Genomic DNA, 27699 nt, shown 5'->3' with positions numbered 1-27699 from the left:
ACGCCCTACTTGCACGCACTTTCACACAACATAAAGAAGGTCGCGAGTAGGCACGGAGTCGATGTAGCCTTCTCAGCCCCGCGAAAACTGGCCAGTTTGTGCAGAAGAATTGACGATAAGAAGAGTAAAATTTCACAGTGCGCAATCGATCATGAATTCAAATACGTCACCTGTGCCACCCAGATAGTGTACTGCATACCTTTATCCTGCGGGAATATGTACATTGGGCAGACTGGCCGCTGTCTTAACACCCGGCTCAGAGACCACGAAAGGTCGCTTTCTACAGATGACAGGGCGAATTTGCCTAAACATTGCAGGAAGCACAAATGCACTCCGCTGTTCAAGAAGGCGTCAATTTTTGATGCGGTAACGCTCAACGTCAACGCGAAATTCTAGAGTCATACCATATCGTTAAACAAGCAGATCGATGAGTAAGTGACACGACGGTTAGTCTATTAGATAAATAAATTACATTTTTGAACTCCTTAACGTAACGTGTCGCAGAATCATTGCGGATCCGATGGTTGTCAGGGAGGCTGCAATCTACCTTTTCTTGTAAATTTGTCATGCGTGCACAAGCGTGGTTTGATACTGAAGGGTATAAATTTGATCGTTTCTGAAATAAATGCAGTCGATAGTCCAGCGTCGACCTGTGTTCCTGTTCGTTGTCTCCGTCTTTAGCGCTGGTTTTCTTTCTGCATTCGTTACTAGGATTCCCAGAGTGAGCCGGGGCCAATATCAACTCAATAGTTGTAAGTTTTTTGTTTGACCTAATATATTTTTGCCGCCTGACAAATTCTGCCCCTCGCATAATTGCGTATGGCGAATTTAGAATCCCTTAGTATAGTATCAGCGTTGGTGTTAATGATGGCAAGGGCGATAGCCGCCTATTCTGTATTTCTGAGGATCTCGTTTTTAGTAGTAAAATAGGTAGATCTATAAAATTTGAACGCAATTTTGTAAAAAGAAAGAGACGTAAGGAAGCAGTGTGTGGTTTATTTTATAATTTTCTCAGAACTAGAAACTTGAAAATTCCAGAATTAAACAAAGGAAAAACAGGAAATTAAATAAAAAAAACACAAACACGTTAAACATTCACGCGAAAGTGTTGAAAATGTACACAGATATGTCCAGAAATTGGGCAGGACGAACACAGCATATGCATTCAAGGAACCAAGCAACTTTATTTCGACCAAACAAAGAGTATCGAAGGGTTGAACATACGGAAGTGTAATGTGTCGTATGGAATTCTCTCCATGGAGATGTAAACACGCAGAACAATAGCTAGAGGATTATGAGTAAGAGAAAATGTTATTGGCTGATGGTAAATGAAAGGCGCCAGCTCTTTAGCTCTCTCATGGCTTTTTTAAGCTCGTCATGTTTAGTTCAGGTGGTAAAAAATTTAAACTATGTGGCACGTAAATTGCCCTATTCTTTTGCCATAACCAGTACAGATTCGTGGTATGCAGTATGTCTCAACTTTCTCAGCGTTTTTAATTTCGGAACAAGAGTGTTATACTCTATTTTTAATATATTACATAGAGTGCGATATGGCAGTGTAACCAATGCATGTTAACATTTCTATTTTATTCTTTACAACCTTTTTCCGTAAAGTTTCGAGACTGATTTATTTTCTTCTCTAGAAATGATTCCCCAAAACAAATGTTGGCGCGTATGTGCAGCGCCATCTTTCCGGGCTAACCTGAGCTATTTGTGTTAAAGGTTGTGGGATCCGCTAGATGGCACTACATATAGAAAAATGCGCTGTCACTAGTCATCTGCGCATTCTACTGTGAGTGAATGTGGAGAAATGGACGTCCACCTCGAACAGTATGTAAACATAAAATTCTGTGTGCAGCCTGGCAAGACAGCCACACAGACGTATGAGCTTCTGCGTAAAGTTTACGGCAACGAGATTTTCGTACCCGCGAAAACTCTTCGAGTGGCACAAGAGGTTGGTTTAGGGGTGGACATCGGTGGAAGATGACACAATTCAGGGGCGCCCTTCAACCTCACGGAATGAAAACAACATGGCTCGGATCAGGGAAATTGTACAGCAAGACCGCACTATTACAGTCCGCATGCAATCAGATGCTCTCAACATTAGTAAGACAACATGCCACCAAATCTTGTGTGAAAACTTGGGGAAACGAAAGCTGAATGCCAGACTTGTGCTGCACACCCTCACACAGGACCAGAAGGACACGCGGGCATATGCCAGCGCTGATTTGCTATCCAAGGCAGAGAAGTATGCTGCATTCGTCGACAGCATCATTGCTGAAGACGAAACATGGTGTTTTCAATACAGTCCTGAAAAAAAGAGGCAGAGCGCCGAATGGCGGTCCGCAAGCTCTCCGGCGTCAAGAAAGGTGCGGCGACAGAACACGAAAACAAAGACGATGCTGTTGGTTTTTTTTCGATGTCAGAGGTGTCACACCAGTTGTTTGTCCCACAAAGGCAGACAATGAATTAGAAGTTTTATATCCGCGTGCTCTAACACATGCGTGATGCACTGCGACGCCGTAGCCATGACTTATGGACATCTGGACAATGGAACCTTCTCCACGACATCGCAAAGCCGCACACTGCCCTCAGCGTGACAAAATTTCTCGCCGAGCGCCGCATTACTGTACTTCCGCATCCGTCATACTCACCTGACCTTTCTTCATGCGATTTTTTTCCTGTTTCCTCCTGTGAAGAGAGCCAAAAAAGGTCATTGGATGGGGACGCCAAGACAAAGAAGCTGACAGCCCAGCCAAAGGAAGCGTTTTCCAACTGTTTCCAAGACCTCAAGAAGCGTTGGAAGTTGTGAATAGACTGCAATGGAGACTATTTCGAAGGGATGCTGTACAAATGATTTCACTGTTAAACGATTTTTTTGTAATGTACACAGTCTCAGAACTTTACGGACAAAGGTTGTATTTCGCTTGATTTCAGCTTATGTAGCCTCCTGCCATAGATTGTATTTTGGGAATTCTGCGAAGCAGCCTGTTAATTTTTTCTTGTCTATTAGCTATCCAATATCCATATACTGTAATACCATAATGGATGACACTTTTCCCAAGGCATGCATGTGTAATAAGAAACGTCTTGCAAGACGCTGCGTCGCGAACGACTAGCTGTACAGTCCAGATACAGACCAGTGGCAGCGGTCATTACAGAGCACGCACGAGGGTCGTGGCGTTCAGCGCTGACGTCGTCTTCTTCCTTAAGCTCCAGATGCTGAAGATGCTGGAGCCAAAGGCCTGTCTTACACATATATTTTATATACCTTCTTCGATGCTTGCACCCTCACGTGAATTATAGATATAAGATGCCAGTGCCAGAAGCTTTTTGCAAACGTAAATAACATGTTTATTCCAGGTAAAGAACTGGTCTACGTACACAGCGATACATTTTACATTTGTACGCTACTCTAAGTGGCATAAGCGGCAGCGTTTTCAATTGTTTGGGTGCAGGTGCACGTTTTTATTAAGGTTGCTTTGTTTTTGAGGGCTGCTAACGCACATAAGTGGAGTGTTATTTAGATTTACAAATATGTAATTGGATGCCATCCAAATGAAGATAATACGACTGCCAGCTTGTGGTATTTGCCTGGCTTGTTCAAAAGAAGAGTGTGTGACAACTAAATCAGTGTCATCTCAATATCGATATAATTGGGAAGTTAATAGCAAAGCACCCATATCTTTCACGTAGAAGTTGAAGAGCAGGGGCGCAATTGTCGAGCCCTGTTGCACAACAATTCAATTCCTTTATATTCACAAACTTCTTATTGGTCACCTGGGCTAAAAGCTGCAGTGTCAGCTTGACAGGGCCCAGGGCCTTATATACAACAAGGCAGTGCATACCGTACTAGGCATTGTGAAGTAAATGTGCAGTACAATAACAAAATACCGGAGAGCATTAACGATGCTATTCGTGTTCTCGGTTATTTTCGCCGTACCCTTCGCCTAGCTCCTCCATCAGTAAAGTTATTAGCCTATTTAACATTCATTCGTCCTAAACTGGAATACGCATGCGCCGTTTGGGACCCCTATCAAAGTAACCTTTCTAATTTATTGGAAGCAACACAAAACCACGCAGCGAGATTCACCCACTCGGCATTTTCCTATCATGTAAGTGTCGCTGACCTAAAACGTAATGCTCATCTTAGAAACTCAGCAGACCGCCGTACTATTGCAAGACTATGCCTTTTTCATATATTTTACTATCACCTTATGATAGTCTATTATCAGCCCTATCCACCGTATCTCCAGATGCACGAGCCACCAGAAGGCCGTTTACCTTCCCCCTGCCCGGACTAGTGCTCATCTGTCATCATTTTTTTTGTCCCTACTGCAAAGGATTGGAACGACTTGCCCAACGCCGTCGTACTTCATTCCGACCCATAATCAGTCAAACAATCCTTCGAATCAACTATGTGCCCTGAACTCCACTCCCTCATGTTATACCCCTTTAATGGGGCCTTTGAGGTTGAAAAAAGAATAAATCAAATCCATAGCACTTATGTGAACACTTGAAAAATTCATTGTAACAAAGACGTGTATACCGGTAAGGAGTAAAACGGATATATGAGACAATTTGAAAATACAGAAAACAATTAGTACGACTTCACTACAAGGCACACAATGTTTTCAAAAGTAACATACGTAAAGCAAGTGCGTTTCTGTAATGAAATGGTCAGAACAACGAAAAATGAAAAGAAAATATGGATAACAAAAATAAATATCAATCAATAAAATCTAAAGAGACAAAAAATATTGCCGCAATTGGTTAAAGTTAGGGCTGGTGAATTGCTCATATTTATTGAGCCTTTCGAAGCCCCAGCCTTAACCTTAGCTTTTTTAGAGCCCAGCACATTGTTAGTTAGACACTGATAAAGGACACTACTAAATAATAAATAGGGTCATTAGTGACAATGACATTGATAAAAGCGTTTTGCTCAAACGCCTTTAGGTTGTTTTCGCATTCAAAGCACGTAGCAAACCTTAAGTGCTCTCCGTAACTTTTTTTGACAGCCTGCTGTCGACGGCATTGAAAGCAGGTTGATCTTGCATACTTGCTTTAAGTTGTTATTATTGAATATCGGTTGTTTTCGCATTGTTTTAGCGCTTCCGAAAGGTATAAGTCCTGCGTCTATTATAATGAATTAAGATGCGAGTGAGCGAGTGGCTTGTTTTCTCCTTCCCGAGTCTTCGACCACACGAACTGTCTCAGTTAGTCACTGCGGTGGCTCACTGGTCATGGTGCTCGGCTTCTGACTCGAAAGACGCTGGTTCGATACCGCCCGCGACGGTCACATATCGATGAGGCGAAATGCTAGAGGCCCGTGTACTGTGCGATGTCAGTTCACGTTAAGGAAACTCAAGTGGCCGAAATTACTTGAGCCCTCCACTATGGCGTCCTTTATAGCCTGAGTCGTTTTGGGACGTTAATCCCCTTTTGCAAAAAAAAAAAAACACAGGATGACACATGTTCAGTACACTCGTCCGTGTGTGCCTTGTGTTTCAATAAAACTCTCCTACGATCAGCTCTAGCACTCGCGGCATTTAGTCCCTTTCGTCATCACATTTGCCATGGTGAATCTGCGTTTTGCAGCTAGAGTGACTGCGAAAACGCGAGCGTATCTCAGAAGAAGTAGCCCGTCCTTATTCACTGGTCTGCTGCAGTGTGTTAACAATATGGCAAGAGAGAAATCTCACTCTGCTCGTGGTGTACAAGTGCGTCATCGTTACAGCAGTCACAGCGCATACAACAGCGGGCAGCGGTAGCGGCAGCGAAAGGACATGGCACAACTTCTACGTGACTTTTTGCAGTCTTTTGCGGGGCGGACTGGCGCATCCCATCCTGCACATTGTGTTGCGGCGCCTTGCTTTCAGCATATCGCGCCACCGTTGTCACGAAGATTTTCTGCGCACGGCTGCAACTGTTTGCATCCCCGTGTCAGGGGAAGAATTATTGCCGGAACTTTCGGCTGGTGGTGTGCTCGGAGGACCATTCACTCTGGCAGCGGTGGCGGCAGCGAAAGAACATGGCGTAACTTCTACGTGACGTTTTGCATTTTTGCAGTCTTTTGCGGTGGGCTGACCCGCGCATCTCATCCTGCATATTTTGTTGCGGCGCATTGTTTTCAGCATATCGCTCGGCCACCGGTGTCACAAGATTTTCTGCGCACGGCTGCAACTGTTTGCATCGCCCATTCGCTGAGCATTCAACGCCCCCTTGTCAGCGGAAGAACTATTTCCGGAACTTTCGTCTGGTGGTGTGCTCGGAGGACCATTCACTCTGGCAGCGGTAGCGGCAGCGAAAGGACGTGGCCTAACTTCTACGTAACTTTTTGCATTTTTGCAGTCTTTTGCGGTGGGCTGACTGACGCATCTCATCCTGCACATGCAGGATGAGATGCGGCGCCTTGCTATCAGCATATCGCTGGGCCACCGGTGTCACGGAGACTTTCTGCGCATGGCTGCAACTGTTTGCATCGCCCTTCGCTGAAGATTCAATGCCCCTTGTCAGCGGAAGAATTATTTCCGGAACTTTCGACTGGTGGTGTGCTCGGAGGACCATTCACTCTGGCAGCGGTAGCGGCAGCGAAAGGACGCGGCCTAACTTCTACGTGACTTTTTGTATTTTTGCAGTCTTTTGCTGTGGGGGGACTGGCGCATCTCATCCTGCACATGCAGGATTCAATTCAATTCAATTCGATTTATTTTCCAGAAAATTCTGGCGGCTGCCTGGACTAAAAGTTGTAGGTATACAGCTTGACGAGGCCCAGGCAGCCGTTACAAGGCATAGAAGCAGAGTTTGTTGAGAACATTTACATACACACACAAAAAAAACGAACACGTAGTCAGGTTACAGTTTTCACAAAAAACAGGACAGCCAGAAAGCACAAAATCATCAATAAATTACAATAGGGAAAATACAGAAAACATATTTACATAAGATACAAGGGAGCAGCTGTACTTGGGCGCGAATTATACGTCAGGAATTATTTTTGAAGAAATAATTCACGCAATGCTTTCTTAGTAGGGTTATGTATGTCTTTATATCTATTTAAAATTACTGGAAGATTGTGCTGTAGTGCTTGGAACTTATAGTCAGTGCGAAAATGGGGAACTAACCTAGTGTCTGTGTTGCGAGTATTAACTGTGTGATCGTTCTGTTTCAGTAGCGCAGTGCCTTCTATCATAGACCTAAAGGATGACGACAGATGAAATGAAAGCAATAATCGGAATTCATACATACTTTGAATTTTTAACACACTGAATGTTTCAAAAGCTTGCCGTGTGTGGCTTAGGTAATCAAGATTGGCAATGTGACGTACTGCTTTCTTTTGCAGAAGGTGAATTTTTTCTAGGTTGGTCTTAGTTGTTGTCAACCAGACTAATGAGCAATACCTTATTTGCGAGACAAATAATGCATTATATATTTGTAGCTTTATTTTACCAGGAATGAACGCGCGGCAACGAGCAATTGCACCTGTTACCAACGAGAGGTTTTTTATTATCTTCTCAACATGCGAATCCCAGGTAAGGTGTGAAGAAAATGTTACACCTAGTATGGTGTGTTCGTGAACAATTTCAATTTCTTCACCACCACAAATGATCTTTTTTTCTAGACGAAAATTTTTGTTTCTTGCACAAAATAACATAACTTTCGTTTTTGCAGGAATAATTTTTAGTAGATTAATATCAGACCATTCACGAAGCCGATTAAGAAGTTGATTACACTTGGTGACTAGTTCATTCACATCAGGACCAGAGAACAAAATCGTGCAGTCATCAGTGTAAATAATGAATTTTAAACCTTGGTCAATGTTCACAATACTGTTTAAATAGACATTAAATAGCAGAGGGCCTAGTACACTTCCCTGAGGTACGCCTCTGAGGTACGCCTCTGATTATGGGATGCGGCGCCTTGCTATCAGCATATCGCTGGGCCACCGGTGTCACGGAGACTTTCTGCGCATGGCTGCAACTGTTTGCATCGCCCTTCGCGGAAGATTCAATGCCCCTTGTCAGCGGAAGAATTATTTCCGGAACTTTCGACTGGTGGTGTGCTCGGAGGACCATTCACTCTGGCAGCGGTAGCGGCAGCGAAAGGACGCGGCCTAACTTCTACGTGACTTTTTGCATTTTTGCAGTCTTTTGCGGTGGGGTGACTGGCGCATCTCATCCTGCACATGCAGGATGGGATGCGGCGCCTTGCTATCAGCACATCGCTGGGCCACCGGTGTCACGGAGACTTTCTGCGCATGGCTGCAACTGTTTGCATCGCCCTTCGCTGAAGATTCGATGCCCCTTGTCAGCGGAAGAATTATTTCCGGAACTTTCGACTGGTGGTGTGCTCGGAGGACCATTCACTCTGGCAGCGGTAGCGGCAGCGAAAGGACGTGGCCTAACTTCTACGTGACGTTTTGCATTTTTGCAGTCTTTTGCGGTGGGGTGACTGGCGCATCTCATCCTGCACACGCAGGATGGGATGCGGCGCCTTGCTATCAGCATATCGCTGGGCCACCGGTGTCACGGAGACTTTCTGCGCATGGCTGCAACTGTTTGCATCGCCCCTCGCTGAAGATTCAATGCCCCTTGTCAGCGGAAGAATTATTTCCGGAACTTTCGACTGGTGGTGTGCTCGGAAGACCATTCACTCTGGCAGCGGTAGCGGCAGCGAAAGGACGCGGCCTAACTTCTACGTGACGTTTTGCATTTTTGCAGTCTTTTGCGGTGGGGTGACTGGCGCATCTCATCCTGCACATGCAGGATGGGATGCGGCGCCTTGCTATCAGCATATCGCTGGGCCACCGGTGTCACGGAGGCTTTCTGCGCATGGCTGCAACTGTTTGCATCGCCCCTCGCTGAAGATTCAATGCCCCTTGTCAGCGGAAGAATTATTTCCGGAACTTTCGACTGGTGGTGTGCTCGGAAGACCATTCACTCTGGCAGCGGTAGCGGCAGCGAAAGGATGCGGCCTAACTTCTACGTGACTTTTTGCATTTTTGCACGTAGTCAAGTTTTGAATTTAGTGATTCTCTTTTCCTCTCTCCACTCGTGTTTCCTTCCGCGCTGCTGTGAATGTTTTCGACTTTTAGTACAGTGCAGTTTTGCTTGGGTTATTTCGCTGTCTAACGAGTCACAGTTGAGAGCACATCATAATGACGCGTTATGTATGTCGCTCGAACTTGCGTGTTGACAGAAACGTCCTTGTTTGCAGTGAATGCGAATTCGGCTTCTATAGCTCTGCGGGTTCAGGAATGAGTGAAGGGATATTTTTGGCAATGCGTGAATCTAAAAAGAAGTCATGAAAATGTGAAACATGCAGAGCTAGTGACGCGAAAGGTAGCGGCTCTGCTGCGAACCACAAGGAGGATGCTGACCTGAAGGTCATTGTCGCAGAAATGAACAAAATGCTTACTTCCCTTCTTTCACTAAAATGAGAAATTGACAGTATAGAGGAGCCTGTTAACATGATCGCCAATCAGTTTGAGGACTTCCGGAAACGTCTTGACACACAAGAGAAGGACATTAAACACATCAAAGGAAGGCTTGAGAAACTTGAAAGCGACAACGCAGCGAGAAAAATGAACCAATTGAAACTTGAAGTTGACGGTCTCGAATGGCGCAGCAGACGCCTTGACATTGAAATACGTGGTGTTCCTGAAACAGCTGATGAAGATTTGTTCGAAAAGATGAATCAAATTGCTGCAAATCTAGGGACTCAAGAACTTGAGGAGCGCGATGTCACAGCTCTTCATCGCCTGCCCGCAAAGAAAGGAAATGTGCCAGGAGTGATAGTTCGCTTTGTGCAGAAGGGCATGCGAGATTCCTGGCTCCAAAAAAAAATTTCAGGAACTGGAACAGGACATGTACATCTCTGAAAACCTGACTAAGCACTCTAGGACCATCCTTACGGCTGCGAAAACATGTGAAAAAGAGGCAGGCTGCAATTTTGTATGCCACACTAATGGTAAGGTGTTAGTCCGCAGAAAGTGGAGAAACAGGAGCTGTAACTAGGAGACTGAGTGATTTGTAAGCTTTGAGCGGGTAAACTGTTGTACTGTGTAAAAGTAGCCCCAACATGGCTCATCTAGGGCACATTATAATAACAGAATTGCTTAAATCCTTTCTCATTAAAAAAAGCGTTTTTCTTCGCTGTTTTCATTTAAATGTTCAATCCATAGGAAACAAGATGGCCAAACTGGAAAGTTTGTTTAGTGAGTTCAGAAACTCTTTCGATATAACAATGTTTACTGAAACATGGAAAACAGCAGCTTCGATCTTTTTCACATGCCCGCAAAAAAAAATTGGCGGTGGTTTAGCTCTGGTTAAACCTGGAGTGACGCGATAGCTACAGCTGGCCGAGTGGAACTCTGTCGCGTGACCAGCCACGTGACGAACCACGTGATCAGCCGCGCCGCCGGCAGCTGCTCCGCGCCACGTGACAGCGTGGCGGCGTAGCCACAGGGTTGGGCGCTGCCACGCTGAAGGCTCGAAATGCTACCGTAATGTAGCTATTGCTGCAAAACGTTTAGAGTACATTGGTCGACTCGTAGAGGAGGTGGCGTGTCGCTACTGGTGAAGGACTCCTTGCAAGCGAATATATTGGATGAATTTACCTTTGTCAAAAATGATTACGAGATGGTTTGTGTAAAATTACAAAATTTAATCTTAGCTGCCTGCTACCGTCCTCCAGATGGAAGCATATCAGAGTTTATTAGGTTCATGGATCATTTCTTAACATTTATAAATGAAAATCAATTTCATGTTATCATGGGTGTGACTTTAACATTGACTTCAGTAGTAACAGCATAGCAAAACTTGATTTTGAAAAACTTCTGGCCTGCAATGACTTCAGAAACTGCACTGTGCCACCGACTTGAGTGACCCTCTCCTCGGAAACCATAATTTATTTGTTTATAAGCAATTATGGCACTTCTTCAGTAAAGAGCTCCGTTCTTATTTATCCTTTGAGTGACCACATGGCCGTATGCTTTAGTGTTCAAACAAAGTGTCTTAACATTACGAACTCTGATACACCCATAACATTTCAGCATGTGACTGAAGCCGCCCTGGATGCTTTTCGAGTAGAAATCCGCCAGATATGTTGGAATACTGGGCTTACTGAAACCGACCCAGAAACCGCTTATGAGACCTTCTTGCAACAATTTGTTCCTATCTATAAAAAACGCTTTGTCCAGAAGCATAGTTCGAATGTTAAAGGTGCTTTTAAGCCATGGATTACTCGAGCACATCTTAAAAAAAATGATAGAAAAGATTCCCCTTTTAAGAAGTTTATGCGGACCAAATTTCAAGCTGACTTTCGCGCATTTAAAAGCTTTCGTAACGCGTTAAGTAAGGAGCTGAAGACGGCGAGGGTTATGTACTAGCTCCGAATTTTCTCATCTTGTTCGGGCACAGATGTACGTTGGAATAAATTAAATTCACTAATGAGACGGAATTGACGAAAAGAAGCAGTTAAAGAAATTATCCACCAGGACCAAACAATTACTGGACAGGCTATGGTTGATGCATTTAATGATTATTTTGTTCGTAGAGATATTAACTTTGTATCGCAGGTTGCTTATAATGTATTAGGACAGCTAAATACTTGTTCATTCTTCTTAGAACTCACAGATACAAGCGAAGTGCAGTCTATATTCGTTAGCCTCAAAACTCTCACGCTTGTGATGCGAATAGTGTACACTTAAGGTCGATTAAATATGTTATTGGTATAATTAGCTCCATGCTTGCCTATATCAACAATCTTTCCATGTCTTTAGATATATTTCCGTCAGAAATGCAAATAGCACGTGTAATATCTGTCTATAAAAGGGGTTCGAGGCATGAAGTCTACAACTATAGGCCGATATCAATCCTTCCAGTGTTGTCTAAAGGCCTGGAAAAAATGATTCATAACCGTTTGTATTAATTTTGTAATAAACATGGCATTAAAACAACATGCCTTTACGGTTTTCAAAAGAACCGATCTACAGAATTTGCAGTACTGGATCAAAAAAGCGTATATTTTGCACAATTTAGAGATAAAAGAATGCGTTGTAAGCGTATTTGCTGACTTCAATCCGGTATTTGATTATATCCATCATAACATTCTCTTCGAAAAATGAGAGCACTATGGCATCCGTGGACTTCCACTTACTTTGCTGAAGGGCTATCTTTCACATAGGTGTCAGTTTGTTTCTGTTATCCCTTTGGTATCGAGCAAGAAGCAAATCATATCCGGCGTTCCACAGGGAAGCATTTTGGGCCCTTTGCATTTCATTCTGTATATAAATGATCTGGTTAATATAGCGCCAGAAATTAAATTTATTCTTTATACTGATGGCTCCAGTATATTTACTGCCTCTCAAAATATCAATGACGCAATTGTAAAAGCAGACGATGTCTTGCGAGCGTTAGATATCTGGAAGAGAAATAACCGCCTAAAAGTAAACGCTGCAAAAACAAAAGCAATAATTTTTCAGCCAAGAGGTAAACAGGCCGCCAGGATTGCTGACCTATTATATTTAAATCTTCGAAGAATGGAATTATGCAGTGCGTTGTTCTTGGAGTACATTTTTCCGAACACTTGCAGTGGGATGGCCATGCAAATTTTGTGTTGAACAGACTATGGAGTACGATAGGGATATTAAATCAAAACAGGTGTCTTTTACTCGAGACCGTGAAATTAATCATATGCAGGTCTCTGTTCGCATCCTACCTAAATTATTCATTTCTAGTATGGGGCACAACCACAGAGGGCAATCTAAACAAGTTACTTGTAACACAAAAGAATTTATACGCATTATTGCTAACGTACCATACCTGCAATCCGCCTATCAGCTTTCTAAATTGTTCAATATACCCAGAGTTAGTGAGCTATATAGGTTTGTTATCACGAGAATATTATATTAGTCGAAAGCGCGGAAGCAATACCCTTACCGACATTGCCAGACTATGCTTAGCCGATTCAGTAAACACCACCAGGTCTGCCCCATTTTGGAAAATGTCTACCTGCCGGACTAATTACGGTCGACAAATGCTGCATGATCTTTTACCAAGTATGTTAAATAACTACATAAATCAAGGTATCGACATTTCTAAGCTGGAACGTTCTGATCTCATCGCCATGTTTATCCGCTGAATCTTACTCTATTATTCTGTGTACAATGTGATATGCGCTCAGTTGGTGCCGTGTGATGTAGTTTATTCGGATAAGTTGAATGTCTGTACCACATTTTTATTGCTGTGCATTTTGCTTTATACTGACTGAGCTAGCTGCGTCCTAGGACATTTCTCTTTGTGCTTTTCACGCTGCTGCCAATGGCTGATATGTGGGGCCAAGGACAACTCAAGCCGTGCTTGAACGGCTTTTCCCTTCGCTCCTTTTTTCACTGTATAGTGAGAAAAAAATTAATGAATGAATGAACCTATAATGTCGAGGTGCAAGCGATGTTTTGCCAGCCCCCGCAATGTGTATCCATAGAAACCTGATGGCCAAAACTTTCGGAAACTCAAGAGTTTGCTGGCTATGAGCACCGCACTGGGAATAATCGATCTGCTGGGAGCAGCTCTTCACTGGTGGACCCGGTGAGCAGGTTTTTTTTTTATTTGCCTGCGTAGGTTTCTTTCGTACAGATGTTTGCTTCACAGTTTGTTCAAGCACATGATAGCCGGTTTCCTGCGGGATATGCATACCCTCTGCATTCTGTACTTGCCGCGCTGATGGTACTACTGCCTGGTAGCTGTGCAGCTTAGTTTCTCTTTTCTCCCCATTAACGACGCAACTGATCAGGGCCGACACAATGGAAGATGACGATGAGAGCGAGTGGGGCGGGGCCATTTTCTATGTGGAAGCCTTGAACCAGAACCTCCGCGCCCGCGTTTCGAACTTAACGTTTTCAAGTCGAGGGAACAACGTTGAGGAAACTTGACGAGCGCTCTTGTCTAGAGCACCGCTGTTGCACGGGTCGTTGAGTTTCGACTGGCTCCATGAGACCATTTCGGTTTTGATATTATGCTCTTCGAAAGACTCCTCGATCGAGATGCCAAGTAGGCTCTGTACAGGAGTAAAAAAGAAAGCGGAGAAAAGGAAAATAAAACCGCCTGATTATCCGCTGAGAGAGGACAAAACACGCAGGAGACCTAAAAAACAACCAAATGAAACTAACTGTGCTCAGAAGCGGTTAAGTACAGGCCGAAGAAATGCTAAAGCGAACATGTTATTAGCGCGCTTTCACCGACTGCGCTCCAAACATGATTGAGAAGCATTTTTTCGTTTTTGCATTATTTCGACATCACGCAGAAGTAAAGACAAATTTCGTTTTCTTTTGTGAGCTAAGCTTTCTCTTTAATTCCTTAGTGAAGGAAAACGGTGGCTGAAACCACCATCATTATGAACCCGGAGCACAAACGAATAACGCTTTCGAAGAGCTCGCCAAATTTGAGGCAGCAGCACATTTGGAAATAAAAAAAATTCTCACCAGCACGGGCTGTATGTTTACGGTCACGCAGGCTGAGAAATAGAGCATTTGCCTCGAAATTCCGTCGCATGCTGCGATCCTGCATATTGGGCTTCAATCAACCTTCAGCCTTGTGCAGTTTATTTATTGAACGGGGTGCTCACGTGAAAGCAGTTGCCTGCTTCTCCCAGATTCGTGCCGCGAAAAAGCACTGGCCACTCACTCTCGGTACAACCCTCGGAGCGTCGCCTGGGCTAGGTTGTACAACATTAACTGTACGTCCGACATGAATTGTAAGTTGGGGCCCGATACCTCGCGGCCCTGTGCACAATTTCGCCTTATTGTTCTCGCCTGCAGGCAAAGAAAGCTGCTTTTGTTATACTTTTGTTTTTAGAGATATCGGTAAATGACTATTCGTGACCTGAAAGCGCCTGCCAAATCTGCTACGACCTCAACTTAGTCTACTCGTAATTTATTTCTTATAGACTGGATCTGCCATCACTTACACGCACTCCCTTACTGCTTGCAATGCCTAACATGAACTGTTGTCTCCTGCTTAAATGAATTACTTCGGTCTTCTTCGTGTTAGTTTATAAGCTTACCATATATCTAGGCTGACGATCATCCGCTGAAATTTCTTCCCTTAAAATCGGAGGTTACTAACTTGATCTCCATTAACTTCATTCGTACGGTGCATATTGAGCACGGGTCACTCGTGATCCATAGATATTCCGCGCTATTTAAGAGTTTCAATAAACTTTCCGACTTGCTACGCCGTCAATTATGTCGTCGAAGAAGTTCAACTCTCAGTTTCGGAGTAATTTGTATTCCTCATACGAATCTGTGAATTTTGGTGCCGGAGTCAAGACCGCGGTGCTGAACATTTCCTAGCAACTTCAAGTCCGGACAGTCATGCAATCAACTTCGGTTTTGTCGGTTTTTATTTTGGCCGTCACGATAATTTTTTTTTAAATTCTAGTAGTTACAATGAGCCTCAGGGTGAAGTCAAATAATCTGGTTCTAGTTTTGACGATGATTACCTTGAAAAAACCAGCCCAAAACAACTGCTCTCAAGGGGAACATTGTTTTTATTTAAAGCACTGTACTAATTATTTGTGACAAGATGTAATGAGGATGTTCCCTGTGCTATGGCCACTGTTTGCTTTCTTTTCGCTTATGTGGCTAAGGTTTGGTACTGCGTTTTGTATACTAGCAGGCATTCTGGCCGACAAAATAACTTGCCTCTCGCGTGAGCTGCGCAATGAAGCCAATGGCTTCCGTGTGGGGAAGCATGCAGACAGATGATGAGATGGGCTGTCAGATGAAAACGAATTTGGCCTGTACCTCTATTTTTCACAACAGCGGCAATAAGATTTAAGTCCACAGGAATAAGTATGTGTAACGCTTTTCTTTAGCAAGTCACCTGGAAATAAATAAATAAATAAAAGGCCTCAAGTGCAGAGGTGCAGCGTCCAAAGCCTCGATTATTTCCAAGAACGTCGTCGAGCTCCTATGACTGCATCTGCGCTGGTGTAATGCCATGTGGTCCTCAGGTGTTTTTTAGTGCGATATTTATTACCTCTGGGCATAAAACGGGAATGTAATGATGATTGAAAGAAAAGGATGTCTAATCGAATGCAGCAAGGTTGGCTGACCTAATCACGTCGAGGAGTGAGCGATGATGCGGTCCCTGCGTCCAAGCGGTACTTGAATCAGGATTGTTTGGCGAGGGATCCGCTGCCACCAGGTGCTGGATTCTCGTCAGCTTGAGCGCCGGGCCACAGCAAGTGGTGGGTGTCGGAATCGCCATTCCGGGATTTGCATATTGGGCACCCGGGGCGGGGACAAAGTCTCGAAATTGCCGCCACTTCCGATTTATGGCAGGAGTGAGGGCAACCCCTCTCGGATTCTCCGAAGCGTAACCTCCTCTGCACGGGTATAACCACGGGGGAGGGTTACCACACACGGAGGGATGGGAGCATGTGTGCAGCTCTGGAGGTGCTCCTTTTTCGTTAAAAGCAGGGTGGCATCATCTAGATTTAGGAGCCAAGGCAATGACGTTGTTGGTTTCGCTTTGCATGTCGCAGAGTCTACACCGCTGTGGGACCTCAGGAGGTCACCCACTCAATACGGATTGGCTGCGGTGTGCGTGCTGCTAGACGATGGATGTTTTGCAAATATTTTGATTGCGACTGCCGCATCGAAGTGGCCGTGTTGCTTGAAAGGCGTCGGTGTGGATAACAATGCAGGCCATAAGGAGCATAGCAATGGCGGCCACAGAGCAAAGCGCCTCTTCAACAGCAATCAGGTCAACGCAGAAAGAGGAGGGAGGTTCCGGGAGTTGAAACAAGAAAGTCTTCTTAAAGGCAGGCTTCACTTTTCGTTTCGCAGGCCTGAATGCTTGCATCTACGTAGATCACGATAAAGTCATTCGGCAGATGGGCATCTCGTTCTTCAATTCTGTTGCGAAGCGACGCCGCCGCATGAGTTGATGTTGCCCGGGCGTATATCGGTTCGCTTGTTGTCGCTGAGTTGTACAAACTACCAGGGAGGAAGAAATAGCGGTGACGGCTGTAGGATAGAGTGCGACGACACATAAGCCCTGAGAGCGCATGTTGTGTGCGAATGGCTGACCGTATACGTCTACGAGCGTCGCGTCGCATCGGCGGTGCATTCTCTTAGAGCGCCACGATCTGGGTGATGCGTGGAAGTCAAGTGATAACCTTCTTTGCCTTTCTATTTAAAGCTTTAAGGCGATCCCAGTGTGCCCTTGTTAAATGCTGGAATTAAGCTTGGTAAGTGAGGCGCAGTTGCACAAAAGCCCTCACCAACTGTCGTGCAACGTACGAGCGGGTGCCACCCTTTTTAGGAGCAATGAGTTGAATGAGACCCAAAATCTGAGTTTCCTGGTTTTTAGCCCGAGAAAGTCAAGCAGTCCTCGTCCCGGACTCGAAAGATCGAGACGTATTAGTGTTGCAGCGAGTTTAGGGCTCCCCCCGCGGTTGGCGACTGACATGTAGATAGTTTTGCCCAAGGAAACCTGAAGTCCGACTGAAGAGGCATAATCCGACGTAGGGCAGCACTTAGAGTCAGCAGATCACGATGAGTACTCCACCCTGTGATGTTATCATCGTACAGTAAAAACTTCTTCAAAGGTTGTTTAAAAATCTACCAACCAGCCCGTATTTGCCCGCTTCTGGAAGGTAATGTTAACTAATCTTTGTGACAATACTGATCACTGAGGAACACCGCGAAGAGGGACAAATGACACGACGGCCTCACCACTGAGGCGTATTGCAAATTGTCGGCCTTCTAGGAAAGATTGTACGACATTGCACGCTCTACAGGCGAAATGCTTTTTCTTCCCAACTGTTTCTCTCAGGAACACATGAGCCAGGGTTTGTGACGGTTCTCTTTTATAGCTATAAAGATTGAAAGGTTGCCGCTTCATTTTTATGCGTAACCTTTGGTCACTCAGTTTGAAACATTTCTTTGATGAATATATGCTTTACCCAATTTTTCTCTCATTATGTTCGCATTACTTTCTAAAATTTTGTCGTGAATCAAAATTCCACATTTATGTTTTATTGTGTACTTTCTGAAATTTTCTAATCAAAATATTTGGAGAAAAAGTAGCTTTTGTAACACCCCCAAGAAAATAACTGCATTATATGAGGCCGAAAACATTTTTTATTCTGAGTAAAAGCGTTGACCTTTCAGGTGCTTTATGCAATATAACAAGCAAAATTTTTCATACTTCAGACTCTCTGGAAAAATTTGTTTTTTCGCTTTATAAATCTAACGTCATAAGAATTTGGCAAAATTCTCACCTAAGACTGCAATAGAAAAAAAAATCACGTCACTGCTCACTATTTCTATTTCAAATGCATACTTTCAGATCATAATTATTCAGCCTCATTTATAACAGAAGGTTACGATAGGTAGCGGGGCGTTGGAAATGGTAGAGCAATACATCTATTTGGGGAAGCCAGTGACCGCAGATACGGACCATCATCATCATCATCATCATCATCAGCCTGACTACACACACTACAAGGCAAAGGCCTCTCCCATCTCTCTCCAATTAACCCTTTCCTTTGCCAGCTGCATCCACCCTAAGCCTACAATCTTCTTTATCTTATCCGCCCACCTAACCTTCTGCCGCCCCCTACTGCGCTTGCCTTCTCTTGGAATCTACTCCATTCCCCCTTAAGGACCAGCGGTTATCTTGCCTTCGCATTACATGCCCTGCCCAAGCCCATTTCTTCCTTTTGATTTCGACTATAGATGCCATTAATCCGCGTTTGTTCCCTCACCCACGCTGCCCGCTTTCGGTCTCTTAACGTTACGCCTATCAGTTTTTTTTTTGCATGGCTCGCGGCGTTGTCCTTCACTTAAGCTGAACCCTCTTCGTTAGCCTCCACATTTCTGCCCCATAGGTGAGTACCGGCAAGATACAGCGGTTGTACATTTTTCTTTTGAGGCATGTTGGTAAACTGGCCTTCACGATCAGAGAGAACGTGCCATATGCGCTTCACCCCATTTTTATCCTTCAAGTTATTTACCTCTCTTGATCCAGATCAGCTGTAACTACGTGCCCAAAATAGACGTATTCTTTCACCACTTCCAACCCATCGCTGCCCATTCTGAACTGTTGTTCGCTTGCTAGACTGTTGAACATTACTCTGATATTGTGCATATTAATTTTTAGACCAACCGTTCTGCTCTGCCTGTCTAACTCATTGGTCATGATTTGCAGTTCACCTCCTGATTGACTCAGCAAGGCAATGTCATCAGCGAATCGCAGATTGTTCAGGCATTCTCATTTAAGTGTTATCCCCAACTGTTCCCAATTCAGGCCTCGGAATACCTGCTGTAAACAGGCGGTGAACAGCATTGACGAGATCGTGTCTCCTTGCCTGACGCCCTTCCTTATTGGAATTTTATTGCAGACATTATGGATGACTATGGTAGCTGTGCAGTTGCAATAGATATCTCCCAGTATCTTGACATAAGGCTCTTCTACACCCTGATTCCGCAATGCCTGTATGACTGCTGAGGTTTCCACTGAATCGAATGCTTTCTCACAATCAATGTAGGCTATATATAGAGGTTGGTTATATTCTGCGCATTTCTCTATCACCTGATTCATATTTTGAATATGATATATTGTGGAATATCCTTTACGAAAGCCTGCGTGAATATTTGGTTGACGGAGGTCTCAGGTTGTTTTGACTTCATTAGAGATTACCACAGTAAATACCTTTTAGTCAATGCATAGTAAGCTGCTGATCGTTCAGTAATTTTTCAAGTCCTTTCTGTCTCCTTTCGTATGAATTAAGATAATGTTTGCATTCTTCCAATCGTCTGGTACGGTCGAGGTCATAAGGCATTGCGTATACAGGTTGGCTAGTTTTTCTAGAAGAGCAAGGTTCCGAGCTAGTTGGTACTGCATTTAAACTAAGAAACAGCGCGATGAAACACACACACACAAAGAAATGACACACACGAGCGCTGACTCACAACTGAATTTTTATTCTGAAGGAAAGATGCTTAAATAGACGAGAGGCTGGGTAACAGGGCTGCAGCAGCGATAACCGGGAGTCAGTGTGGACGCGTCACAAGATGGCAAAAAAACAAACGAAAGTAAGCGATAAAAGTTCGTTTTAAAGAGCCGCGAAAAGGTTGTCAGGTAACAATAACAAATACAACATCAATGAAAAATTACCCAAAAGGGCGGGGAATGCGTTAAAACCACGAAGGACACAGAGCGGAATATACAAGTGAATACTTGAAAAATAAAGAAGATAAAAGCTTTACAAATGCGCCCATATAGGGGGAGATAAAGCGTTAAAATCCTGTAAGACGCTGCGGAGGATAAAACAAGATAAAGGCAGTACCAACAAGGGATCATTGAATCACTAAGTTGCATGTGGCACAAAGGAAACTTTAGGTGTTCGTCAAGTCACCCAGAACAAAATTTTAACCCCTTTATTCCCCATTTTTGGGCACGTTTTTAAAGCTTTTACCTTCTTACTTATTAATGTATTGAGTTGTATATTCCCCTCTTTGTCCTTGATGGTTTTAACGCATTCCCCGCCCTTTTGGTAAATTTTTCACTGTTTTTTTGTTTGTTTATTATAGTCTGGAAATCTTTGCGCGGCTCTTTACGCCGTCTTTTTATCGCTTGCTTTCGTTTGTTCCTGTTTTTTGCCATCTTGTGACGCGACCACACTAACTGCGGGTTATCGCTGCAGCAGCTATTTTACCCACCCTCTCAAAGCATCTTTCCTTCAGAATAAAAATTCAGTTTTTAGCCAGCGCTCGTGTGTGTCGTTTCTTCGTGTGTCCTTGTTTAATCGCGCTGTTTCTTAGTTTAAATAGTTTTTCTAGCACGATTTCCCCTCTCTCCTTCAACAGATCTGCTATTCCCTGATACTCCCCAGCTGCTTTTCCCCTTTCCGTTGCTCCTAAGGCTTTCTTTACTTACTCTTTCGTTACTGGCAGGATGACACATTGCTGTGCGTGTCTGTCTCTCTAATTAACGTTGTGATTACATTGGCTACTGTACAGATTTGTGTAGAACTCTTCGGCTATTTTAAGTATCTTAGCCATATTGCTAATGGCATTGTCCTCCTTGTCTCTTAACGCATACATCTGGTTTTTATCTATGCCTAGTTTCCTCTTCCCCGCTTTCAGGCTATCTCTGTTCTTTAGAGCATGCTCTATTCTCTACGTATTAAACGTCCTTATTTATTTATTTATTTATTTATTTATTTATTTGTGATACCCTCAAGGTACAAAGTACATTTCAGAGGGGAAGGGCAGTTGTTAAGAAGAAAAATAAACAAAGCACAATTCATACAAAACTATAGAACAACGGAGGCAGGATAAAAAGAAGTGAGCAAAATGAACACGGAACAGATTAATAAAATAGTTTAAGAACAATACTAATACGTGGAGAACACAACACTCCAATAAAATATAAAAGCGATCATTATGTAATCAGAGTGGTAAGTATTCTTCTAAATTGAGTTGAATCAGTGATGCTAGTTAATGATGCGGGTAGGGAATTCCATTCTTTAGAAGTTAGCGGAAAATATGATTGCGCACATGTCACTGTGTTACAATGAGGCACTGTGACCTTGTGTTGATGATCACGACGGTGAGAAATGAACGGTGCTGGTTGAATCCATCGAGAGCGAAGTTGAAAATTGGAGTAGCAAATCTTATGGAATAGGCAGATGCGGAAGTGCTTACGGCGGGTAGCTAGGGGCAGGAGGTTTAAAGACTTTTTCATTTGGGTGACGCTAGATGTACGATGGTAATTGCCTAAAATGAATCTAGTTGCACGATTCTGGACAGTTTCCAGAACCTGTGTCAGTGAGACCTGTCCAGGGTCCCATATAGATGAAGCGTATTCCATTTGCGGTCGTACGTAGGTCATGTATAATAATGATTTTAATGAAGATGGAGCAAGTGTAAAATTTCTTCGAAGATAACCAAGCGTTTTGTTTGCTTTAGATGCTATATGTTCTATATGAAGTTTCCAGGACAGGGTGTTAGTTATATGTATGCCAAGATACCGGTACGATCTTACGCTTTCAAGGGGATGACTGTGAAGAAAATAAGGAGGACAAGTAGTATTTGAACGTGAAACTCTCATAGATTTGCATTTTTTAATATTTAGTTCCATTTTCCAATTATGACACCAGTCTAGTATGTTATTAAGATCGACCTGGAGAGAGCGAATATCGGAATCGTTAGTTATTTTACGGTAAATCACGCAGTCGTCGGCAAACAAACAAATCCTAGAGTTAACAGTAGCAGGCAGATCATTAATATAAGTCAGGAACAGTAAAGGGCCAAGGACAGATCCTTGAGGAACCCCAGAACCAACTGGCACGGTAGAAGAATTAGTGTCATTAGCATGCACAAACTGAAGGCGAGAAAAAAGAAACGCGCGAATCCAGTTCAGAACAGAAGGGTCAATATTTAGAATGCTGAGTTTATATAGAAGTAATGAATGGTTAACTTTATCGAATGCCTTAGCGAAGTCGAGAAATATGCAGTCTGTGGAAAACGCGGAGTCTAAGTAGAAGTGCAGATCATTAGTAAAGGAAAGTAATTGAGTTTCACAGGAGAAACCTTTCCGAAAGCCATGCTGAGTCAGAGAAAAGAAGCTATTATCTTCAAGAAAATTAACAAGGTGAGTGAGAATTATATGTTCCATTATTTTGCAGGGTATTGATGTGAGAGAGATGGGTCGATAGTTAGATGGGTTCTGTTTGTCACCGGCTTTATGTACAGGTATGACCTTAGCAGTTTTCCAGTCCTCGGGTAGTACGCCATCATGGTACGACTGTGAGAATATGCTTTCCAAAATGATAGAGGTATATTCGACAGTATTCCGAAGAAATTTGCTATTAATGCCATCGATTCCGCTAGAAGATGTTTGTTTTAAATTATTAATGATCGGTATAATGCCATGAGAGTCAAACACAATTGGATCCATACAGTAGTAGTTACACGATTGGAGTTTGGGATGGTGGCGATCAACGGATGAGGAAGAAAATGACTGGACAAAAGAGTCATTTAGTGAAGTGGCACAAAGATGGTCCGGAATGGGATTTCCAGTTGCTGAAAGTAATGACACTTTGTCGTTAGTGCTAGGTTTTATTATGCTCCAGAAGCGTTTAGGATTAGACTTTAAGATGTTCGGGAGGGTTACATTAAAAAAAAGAAAATTTAGTAGTCTTTAGTGCACGGGAATAGGCTAAGGCAGCTGATTTATATGCAGTCCATCGCTCAGGTTTTAATGTATTCCTAGCAGTTCGAAAAAGTCTTTTCTTTTTGTTAGAAAGGCGGTTTAAATATCGATTATACCATGGAGCTTGGTTATTCGAGTAGACGCGCCGAAGAGGAATATGTCGGTTAATCAATTCAGATACCTTATTTCGCAACATGCACCAGTTAGTTTCCACCGAGCGCTCGAGGTAATTAGGCAAGAATATGTCTAGAAAAGAGCTCAGTTCATCATTAATAGCAAGAAAATTAGCCTTGTTGTAGTCCCTAATATTTTTGGAGCGGTTTGATGAAGGTACGTGTTCATGAGTTAACGTGAAATGTAATACATCGTGGTCGCTCAGGCCAGGCATATGTATTACAGGTGACGTGCAATCTTCTGCAGTCGTTAATACAAGATCTAGAAGAGAGGATGAATTTTGAGTAACACGTGTGGGTGAAGTGACGATTTGTGTCAAGCCAAAGTCTGCGCAGATGGTGATAAATTGGTTAGTTTCTGCGCTCGGTGGGTTAGAAAAAGGGAACGTGTGTGACCAGATAATGTTGGGATAGTTGAAGTCCCCCAAAAGTAGAATTTGTGCGCTGGGATATCGAACAGTGATTTGATTCAGGCTGTCATGCAAGCTATCACAGAATGACATATCGCTGGAAGGGGAGCGATAGCAAACGCCGATGATCACTTTCCTGAAACCTAAATTCACGCAGCACCACACAGATTCAATATCAGAAACAATTGATATGCAGTGACAATCAAACTGCTCGTCAATTGCGAGCAAAACACCACCACCTGTTCTTTGAGTGCGGTCACTGCGGTAGACAACATATTTTTTATCGCAATGAAACAATTCTGAATTAGGTATTTTGCTGCTGAGCCACGTTTCAGTTAATGCAATAACATTTGCTTTGAGGTCGTTAATCAAGGTGCATAATTCATCCTTCTTACGAAAAATACTTCGAATGTTAGTATAACAAACACAAAATTCTGATTTCGATGATGTGGCATCTCTTCCCCTCGCGCATTCCTATTTCTTATCCTTATCGGGGAGTAGTTGGCGTCCAGAACGAAGAAATCTAGGTGATGCAGAAGCATTCATCGGTGCTGTATTCGAGGATGCGATTTCAAAAACAATGTCATCTACTTCATTATAACTGTAACATTTTCCATTGACATGCAGTTTCTTATACCCAAGTTTATATGGTTTATGCAGGCTTTTACCGTATTCTCTTAGCTTTTTTTGAATGTTGCGTGTGGCAACGCATAAGTCCTCACTGAGAGCAAAGCCAGTGTCTTTTAACATGGAACATTTTGCGAAAACTGATTCTCTGTGCTTATAGGTAGCAAATTTGACAATAACCGGCCTTGTTTTTCCTTCTACAAACCGACCGATCCTGTGCGCACGTAAAATGCTTTCACTTGTTAAGCTGAGGTTTAGTTTATCGGCAATGACCCCTAAAACTTTCTCTTCAGAATCAGCATACGCTTCACTTTCATCGTCTTTTATTCCGTAAAAAAGCAGATTGTCGCGTCGAGAACGGTCCTCGGCGTCGTCTAATCGGTGGCGCATTGCGCAGGCTTCCAGTTCAAGACGGTTAACTTTATCGCTTAGCTCATTAAAATCGGCCTGCCAATGCTGAAGCATTGAAGTCTGGCCTTCAACAACGTCTAACCGGGTCTTTATGTCGGAAATAGCTTGAAAAGCGATTCTTTGCTGGTCTTTCAGTTCAGTCACCGTCTCGGCTACCGATTTTTGCATTGTTTCCATCCTGATTGAGCGCTCGCTTAAATCTTTGAGTGTATTAAGAATTTCCGCAAGAGTCTGTTTGTCAGGACCCGGATTGCACTCTACGTCCCCACACAAAAGCAATAAAAGTGAACAGAAAGGCTCGAACAAGGCTCCAGGGCATGGAAGCACGACTATAAAGGCATCATCTGACTTAAAGCAGTGGTAAGGTAGTTTGAACTGGTAACTGACCTGCATGACGAAGAAGAGCGCGCGTGAGCCTCCCATTCTTTCGGTGCTTCCATGCCCTATGAGCGGCGGCTGCGCAGCACATGCTTTTATATGGTGCACAGTGGGGACTGTCGATGATCCTGCGGCTGCGATAGACTGTGGCAGGACGTGATGAGGCAGGAAATGTTGAAGCTGTTCATGTCGGCAAGTTGTCAACCAGTCGCATCCTGGTGGAGCGGCAATACTGGATGCCCCTGAAGCAGAGGCGTTGATGGCGAGCGCGCTCAAAGGATGCACTTGGCCATGGTCCACCCAGGCGGCAGCCGGAAAGAAGAGCAACTGCATGACGAAGAAGAGCGCGCGTGAGCCTCCCATTCTTTCGGTGCTTCCATGCCCTGTCGGCTACCTTGCGCTTATTTGCAACTTCGATAGCTCTGCTAGTTCTATTCTGTCTGTAGGGTTAGACGCCCTCATGCTTTGGCGTTTCTTAATAAGATTTTTCATATCCTGAGATTGCTTGCCGGTATCCTGTCAAACCGTCCTACCGCCTGCTTCTAGTGCACACTCCGTAATTATAGCTGTAAGGTTATCGTTCATAGTATGAACATAAAGATCATCTTCCTCAGTTAAAGCCGAATATCTGTTCTGTTCCGAACACCTGAATTCTTCTATTTTCCCTCTTACCGCTAACTGGTTAATAGGCTGCCGCCTCACTAGTTTCTCACGTTCCCTCTTCAAATGTAGGCTAACTTTAGACCTTACCATTTTGTAGTCGCTACAACGCACCTTTCTGAAGACCTCCATATCCTTCACAATGCCAAGATGAGCGCGCAGAATTAAGTCTATTTCATTTTTAGTCTTTCATTTTTAGTCATTTAAAAAAAATTGCGGTCTTGATGAAAAAATATATTTGTAAAATTATTTAATAGCGTAAAGATAATTGATTAGAAAACATAGGAAAAATAAACCGTTGACCTCGGAATTTCTCATTGATCAACAGCAGGAAGCGCTGTCGCCACGCAAGTGCACAGAAACCAAGCCCAGAAGCCAAATAGTGCGTAGTATCCGATGCGTCGTTTGTGTGAATGGCGTCATGTCTGGGAGGTTCTTGCAAGGACCACTCTTTTAACCAGTCCGAAGTTTTCGGTAGACAAAGGAACGCTGACGCCGGCTTTTCCGCGAAAGGGGCCCTTACGCTGTCGCGTAAAAGACCAGGGTCACTTCCTTGCTTTGAAGGGACACTGAAGAGAAAATGAATTTCACCTCCATCGACACAATAATCAGGCTTGAATTTCCAAAAAGATACTTTCGGAGCTTTCATAAGTTTCATAGAATGAAAAACAGATGTTACCACCAACGGTCGTTTACAGGAGCAAACCAAGCACACTGCGATGTCGTCAAAACTGTTTTTTAGTCTTGGCTAGAGGGCCATTCAGTGACAAACTTTTGGTCAAGGAGGCCTTTTTGTGATTGAGTCATGAGTTTGAATCAAGGCGGGGGGGGGGGGGGGCGAGTTGCATTTTAAATACAATTTTTTCAGGAATAGATGGGGAACAGCAAATTAGCCAGAAATAGCGATAAAATATTCTTTTTACAGAAAATTAGGCCGCATGGTGTTGTAACAATAATATTTGGTTCGTTAAGAATTTTTATAGATCTAAAAACTAGCCTAAATCTAAACTCTCAATGTATTAAAGGGAAAAAACTCATCTATTTGGCGTAGTCACAGCGCTCTCGCTGTCGCCAATTCGTCCGGTCCCGGTGACCACGCGTAATCTGAAGAGCACCAACACAAGCGCACGCACCGCCGGCTGCCAAGACCAAGTAAAAAAACTAATCTATTTGGCGTAGTCACGGCGCTCTTGCAGTCGTCAGTCCGTCCGGTCCCGGTGACCACGCGTAATCCGAAGAGAACCAACACAAGCGCACGCAGCGCACGGCTGCCAAGACCAAGTAAAAAAAACTCATCTATTTGGCGTAGTCACGGCGCTCTTGCAGTCGTCAGTCCGTCCGGTCCCGGTGACCACGCGTAATCCGAAGAGAACCAACACAAGCGCACGCAGCGCACGGCTGCCAAGACCAAGTAAAAAAACTAATCTATTTGGCGTAGTCACGGCGCTCTTGCAGTCGTCAGTCCGTCCGGTCCCGGTGACCACGCGTAATCCGAAGAGAACCAACACAAGCGCACGCAGCGCACGGCTGCCAAGACCAAGTAAAAAAACTAATCTATTTGGCGTAGTCACGGCGCTCTTGCAGTCGTCAGTCCGTCCGGTCCCGGTCACCACGCGTAATCCGAAGCGCACCGAAAGAAGCGTCCGCACCGCACGGCTGCCAAGACCATGGAAAAAACTCATCTCTTTAAAGTAGTCACGGCGCTCTTGCAGTCGTCAGCCCGTCCGGTCCCGGTGACCACACGTAATCCTAAGAGCACCAACACAAGCGCACCCACCGCACGGCTGCCAAGACCAAGGAAAAAACTCA

This window comes from Amblyomma americanum, chromosome 4 (assembly GCF_052857255.1).
Source record: "Amblyomma americanum isolate KBUSLIRL-KWMA chromosome 4, ASM5285725v1, whole genome shotgun sequence".
Classification (NCBI taxonomy): domain Eukaryota; kingdom Metazoa; phylum Arthropoda; class Arachnida; order Ixodida; family Ixodidae; genus Amblyomma; species Amblyomma americanum.
Note: the sequence above shows the minus strand (reverse complement) of the source record.